General features: G+C 44.5%; 1 protein-coding gene and 1 pseudogene across 1 annotated transcript in view; one reads left to right on the forward strand and one right to left on the reverse strand.

The window, feature by feature from the left end:
• LOC112072034 (insulin receptor substrate 2-B) overlaps positions 1-7016 on the reverse strand; it is a 35500-nt gene that overhangs the window by 17463 nt on the left and 11021 nt on the right. The gene's annotated exons all lie outside the window — the stretch shown is intronic.
• Positions 1-7016, forward strand: part of LOC139024707 (octapeptide-repeat protein T2-like) — a 23515-nt pseudogene that overhangs the window by 12887 nt on the left and 3612 nt on the right.

Below are 7016 nucleotides of genomic sequence, written 5' to 3' on the forward strand. Positions count from 1 at the left end.
GTAACAGTTTTGTTGAAAGAAAGAAAAAAAAGAAAGAAAGAGAGAAGAAAGAAAGAAAGATAAAGCAAAGAAAGACAAGAAAGAAAGAAAGCAATAAAAGAAAGAAAAAAGAAGAAAGAGAGGAAGAGAGAGAGAGAGAAGAGATAACAAAAGGTGTGTTTGTGAGCATGTGAGTACATTTAGAAACCAGGCTATGCCCACAAACTCTATCATAAAAGAGCCATCCTAAATCCCACTACTTGTCGCTGTACTATCACCCTCCATGACCCTGTCAGTGTGTGTCAGTTGGCCATTGTAGGACTCAAACATTTCTCAAAACAGCCTAATTTCATAAATGTTAAAGTTATGTTTTAGCTCCTAACTTCTCACTTAAAATGTCATTTGTTTTTAATTTCAGTGTTTTTACACCGGAAGGTGTTTTTCTTGTTAAAAGAGTGCATTATACAACATTCCACATGTAAGCCAGATAAAAATAAAGAAATGGTTGCAACCAAAAAGTCTTTCATTGGCTATTGTAACCTCATTTGACCTCTGCCAAAAGATCTGGGCCCAGTTGCCAAAAACATATTTAAAAAGTTAATTATCCCCCTTCTTCTTTTCCCATAAAGTTACCTTGTAAAGTGGAAAAAGTTAAAGTGCCCAGTGAGGACCCTGAAGTGCTTATTCAGAATGGCATTCAAAGAGTAAACAGCATTTTGTGGAGGTGGATGTTGCTTTCCTATGTCCTGGTTTCAAAAAGAAACCTCCACCAGCTAGGGGCTAGCTACTTAGATACACAACGGAAGATACACAGTCCATGGTTACAAAGCCAGCTGGCTACTCCGTTAGTTAGGTTTACGTGCTAGAAAGTAATACATATTATTTGTTTGTTTTTTTACTAAAAGAAATGTTTTATCATTTTCTGAATATTTGTTATCCCGTCTTGAATGTATCCGTTCTATTTTGCGATCTCCCAAATTAAAAATGTGATCTCTTTGAGGAGAGTTCAGTCAGTGAATTTGGTCATTCTCCATGTAACCAGAGACTCTATCTGCTGTACATGCCTTCAAACTACCGTAAAACCCATAAGTATGCCCTTACCTAAGGGAAACATTTGAGGGAGCTCTACGCAAACTGTCATTCAAGGCAAATGGCGGCTATTTGAAGAATCTCAAAAATTAAATATATTTTGATTTGGTTTACACTTTTTTGGTTACTACATGATTCCATATGTGTTATTTCATAGTTTTGATGTCTTCACTATTATTCTACAATGTAGAAAATAGTAAAAAAAAAAAAAAAAAAAAAAATCAAACTTTGACCGGATGTCTCATGGTCTGACCAAACACCACTCTAGCTCTGCCAACCTTTCAAAGCAGGTTCGGAAGGGCGATATCGGAAGGTGCAGTGGATTGAGATGCAGGCCATGCAAGGAAAACATCTCTCTAGCTTAGACAGACCGATATCCATGGGATTTTGTATTATGTTAATTAGGATTTCAGCAGGAGCACAACCCTTGTAGGTCAAGGCACATTTATGCAATCCTATACATTTGTAGAATCCGGGCATTAGCCCCTCCCCCTACTCTGTCTTAGGCAGCTAATGTATTATCAACTAATCACAGGCTTTAACACACAGAGAGACAGACAGAGAGACACAGACAGAGAGACACAGAACAGAGACAGAGAGCAGACACAGACAGAGAAAGAGACACAGAGAGACAGAGAGAGACACAGACAGAACAGAGAGAGACAAGAGGCAAGACAGAGCAGGCAGAGAGAGACAGAGCGGCAGGCAGAGAACCAGAGCGGCAGGCAGAGAGACAGAGCGGCAGCAGAGAAGACAGAGGCAGGCAGAGAACAGAGCGGCAGGCAGAGAGAGACAGAGCGGCAGGCAGAGAGAGACAGAGCGGCAGCAGAAGACAGAGCGGCAGGCAGAGAGACAGAGCGCAGCAGAGAGACAGAGCGGCAGGCAGAGAGACAGAGCGCAGGCAGAGAGACAGAGCGGCAGGCAGAGAAGACAGAGCGGCAGGCCGAGAGACAGAGGCAGGCAGAGAGAGGCAGAGAGGCAGGCAGAGAGAGACAGAGAGGCAGGCAGCAGAGACAGAGAGGCAGGCAAGAAGACAGAGGCAGGCAGAGAGACAGAGAGGCAGGCCAGAGACAGAGAGGCAGGCAAAGAGGCAGGATGAAAGAAAAGAGAGGCAGGCAGAGAGACAGAGAGGCAGGCCAGAAGACAGAGAGGCAGGCAGAGAGAGAGGCAGGCAGAGAGACAGAGGCAGGCAGAGAACAGGCGGGCAGAGAGACAGAGGCGGGCAGAGAGACAGAGGCAGGCAGAGAGAGACAGAGCGGCAGCAGAGAGAGACAGAGAGGCAGGCAGAAGACAGAGAGGCAGCAGAGAGACAGAGCGGCAGCAGAGAGGCCAGAACGCAGGCAGAGAGGCAGAGCGGCAGGCAGAGAGGCAGGCAGAGAGCAGAGCGGCAGGCAGAGAGACAGAGAGAACAGAGGCAGACAGAGGCAGGCAGAAGAAGCAGGCACAGAGAGGCAGAGCGGCAGGCAGAGAGACAGAGCGCAGGCAGAGAGACAGAGAGGCAGCGAGAGGCAGGCCGAGGCAGGCCGAGAGGCAGGCCGAGAGACAGGAGGCAGGCCGAGAGACAGAGGCAGGCCGAGAGACAGAGGCAGGCAGAGACAGAGAGGCAGGCAGAGAGACAGAGAGGCAGGCAAAAGAGCAGATGAAAGAAAAGAGGCAGGCAGAGAGAGCAGAGAGGAGGCAGAGAGAGAGGCAGCAGAGAGACAGAGGCGGGCAGAGAGACAGAGAGGCAGGCAGAGAGACAGAGCGGCAGCCAGAGAGGCAGCAGAGACAGACAAGCAGGCAGAGACAGACACGTATTTCTTGCTGTATAAAGTCATTTTGTGGGAAAAACTAATTCTGATTGCTGGCCTGGCTCCCCATTTTGTTCAAACTGAAAAGTGCTACATTCACAGAACAATCAAACTAAGGTCTGATGTTAAAAGATTGGCAGCACGGTACATCACAGCTTGCCACAAGCTAAGGGAGGAAACATGGAAAATCACAGGCTTAACACACAGACAGAGACAGAGACAGAACAGAGACAGAGACAGAGACAGAGACAGAGAGAAGACACACAGATAGACAAGCTAAGGAGGAAACATGGAAAATCACAGGCTTAACACACAGACAGACAGACAGACAGACAGACAGACAGGACAGACAGACAGACAGACAGACAGACAGACAGACAAGCTAAGGAGGAAACATGGAAAATCACAGGCTTAACACACAGACAGACAGAACAGACAGACAGAGAGACGAGCTAAGGGAGGAAACATGGAAAATCACAGGCTTAACACACACACAGACAGAGACAGAAACAGACAGACAGACAGACGACAGACAGACAGACAGACAGACAACAGAGACAGACAGACAGACAGACGAGCTAAGGGAGGAAACATGGAATGTAGCCTACTATTTTCTGTATAAATAAGTAACAAACAATATAAGTACCACCAGTCATTTATGTTTGTCGAATTAGATTCTGAACATGAGCCATTACTTACATTTTGTATATTTCTTTGTTTTATACATTATGATTTTATAGGTACTATTCTTGTTTTTGTCGCCGTTCTTTTCATAATTTTGTGTTGTAACACTTCGTTTCGGCAACATTGCCCTCCGTGTTTTCCAGTGGGTGTGCCCATGGCTGCTCTCCTGCCCAGTCATGTTAAATCCATAGATTAGGGCCTAAGAATTCATTTCCTTATATGAACTGTAACTCAGTAAAATAGTTGGAATTGTTGCATTTATATTTTTTGTTCAGTGAAAATACAATTTCTCCGACAACACACACACACACCCTAAATAGGCCTATTGAATTTGAAATTCAGAAGGACAAAAGGAGAGAGAGAGCGAGAGAAAGCAAGTGTGTGTGTTCATTTAGAAGCCAGCAATGCCAAAACACACACAGCGCAAACATTAGCAACAACACGTGCCTCTGCATTATCCCTCTCCATGTCACGTGTCTGTGTCTGTGTGTGTGTATGTCTGTCTGTGTGTGTCTGTGCTATGTGTGTCTCTTCTATTGTTGTCTCTGTCTATGTGTGTGTCTATGTGTGTGTGTCTGTGTTTGCGTGTGTCTGTGTCTGTGTCTCTGTGTGTGTGTGTGTGTGTGTGTGTGGTCTGTGTGTGTGTCTGCTGTCTGTGTGTGTGTCTGTGTGTGTGTGGTCTGTGTGTGTTCTGTGTGGTGTGTCTGTGTGAGTGGCTAATAAACTTAGCTAACATCACATTCCTATAGGGAGCGAGTTAAACTAGTAAAAACCTGCTCCTTTATCAAGACCATCTGTGGAGGATCAAAATACAAGGAAACGGCAATACAGTGAGGGAATAGTAGTCACACACAGTACAGTACCACACACACACTACAGTAACACACACACTACAGTAACACACACACACACAGTAACACACACACAGTAACACACACTCTCTACAGAACACACACACACACACAGTAAAACACACACACACACACTCTCTACAGTAACACACACACACACACACACAGTAACACACAACACACACAGTAACACACACACACACACTTCTACACGTAACACACACAACAGTACAGTAACCATACACACATAGTACAAGTAACACACACTACAGTACACACACACACAGTAAACACACAGTACACACACACACACACTCTCTCTACAGTAACACACACACACACTCTACAGTAACACACAACACTCTACACTACACACACACTCTACACTAACACACACTCTACACTAACACACACTCTACACACTAACACACACTCTCTACACTAACACACACACACACTCCTCTACAGTAACACACACACACACTACACACTCTACAGTAACACACACACTCTACAGTAACACACACACACACTCTACAGTAAACACACACACACACTCTACAGTAACACACACACACCACTCTTACAGATAACACACACACACACTCTACAGTAACACACACACACTCTACAGTAACACACACACACTACAGTACAGTAACACACACATTATGTTAACGACAATACTATCTTCTACTGGCTGACAAGGAATGCCCTTTACGGGGAGGTACTTTACGGGGAGGTAGAATCCTTTACGGGGAGGTAGAATCCTTTACGGGGAGGTAGAATTCCTAACCTTCCCATTCTGAATCTGTTTAGAAGTAGGAATATTCAAATTGATGACATAACAATTCCGGCATAAAGGACCCCGGCGAGTCTCTCCGGAAAACCAGAGCAATACCTAGGCTATTCAACAGTCGCTTTTAGACCAGGGATGAGGTCTCGTGGAGGGTTCGAGGTGCTAGAGGGCATTTCTAGGGGTGTCAGGAGCCGTTATATCATGTCCTGGGCTCTTCAGAGTGCCACTAGTGGACATTACAGTTTCATTCTGGGGGAAAAAACGACATGGCATGTACCTAGAATGTACACACACACACACACACACACACACACACACACACACACACACACACCTCTATTATGCGTGGGAATAATTCGGAACAGATTTCAAAAATCTAAATCCCTTGGAGCTGATTTGCTACCGTTTTTTCAGTCTTTTATGTCCAACAATAAAAACAGCTTTGGAGTAAATAAAGTTTCCCTTTGAGGCACATAGTAACCCAAGAATTTGATTACTCAACCAATTTCATATTAGTCACCTCCTCCTCCTATCTGAATGTGGGAGAACATTCACTCCCCAGCAAAGCCTACAACTATCACACGGTCATTCAACATCCTACAGCAGGATGGCCCACGAGTGATTTTATTTGCCGTTTTCTGAGAATTACATTATTATTTTTGTTTTTTATATTGTTGGACATAAGACTGGAAAAATCTGTTGTCAAGTATTCCCACGCACAATAGAGAAACACGTGCCCGTTTCCGCCCCACCAACTATCCGTTCAAGAAAAGAAAATCGGCCCATGGCTGAATCTAGTTGCTGATCCCGATCCTAGAGAATATGAGAACACATTCAGGCTTACCACAGTACACACACACACTACACACTACACACTACACACACACACACACACTACAACAGTAAACAGCTAGCTAGCCTGTTAGTCACTAGGCTAATATACTCCTACATGAGAAAATACCCTGGCTTTGACTCAGACAGGAGGCGTTTACCTATGAGTAACAAAGGACACACTAACATACAAGTCTATATACAGTGGGGAGAACAAGTATTTGATTTTGCAGGTTTTCCTACTTACAAAGCATGTCTGTAATCATCGGTACACTTCAACTGTGAGAGACGGAATCTAAAACAAAAATCCAAAAATCCAGAAAATCACATTGTATGATTTTTAAGTAATTAATTTGAATTTTATTGCATGACATAAGTATTTGATCACCTACCAACCAGTAAGAATTCCGTCTCTCACAGACCTGTTAGTTTTTCTTTAAGAAGCCCTCCTGTTCTCCACTCATTACCTGTATTAACTGCACCCGTTTGAACTCGTTACCTGTATAAAAGACACCTGTCCACACACTCAATCAAACAGACTCCAACCTCTCCACAATGGCCAAGACCAGAGAGCTGTGTAAGGACATGTAAGACATTCAGGATTACAATTGTAACGCTGCACAAGGCTGGAAGATGGGCTACAGGACAAATAGGCAAAGCAGCTTGGAGAAGGCAACAACTTTGGTCGCAATTAATTAGAAAATTGGAAGAAAGTTCAAATGATGGTCAAGTCATCTCGTCTGGGGCTTTCCCATGCCAGAACTCACTTCTGGGGCCATCCCAAAAAATTAATTCATTTGAAGGGAAGGTGAGATCAGCCCCAAACTAACCCACGGTAGGACCTGTCAATGGACTGAAGAAGAGCTGGGACACATCAAGAACCATTAGTTAACACCACTATTGCCCGTCATGGATTTAAAATCCCTGCAGCGCAGACCGCAAGGTCCCGCCTGCCTCAAGCCAGCGCATGTCCAGCCCATCATCTCTCTCTTT

Source organism: Salvelinus sp. IW2-2015, unplaced genomic scaffold (genome assembly GCF_002910315.2).
Source record: "Salvelinus sp. IW2-2015 unplaced genomic scaffold, ASM291031v2 Un_scaffold1805, whole genome shotgun sequence".
Taxonomy (NCBI): Eukaryota; Metazoa; Chordata; class Actinopteri; order Salmoniformes; family Salmonidae; genus Salvelinus; species Salvelinus sp. IW2-2015.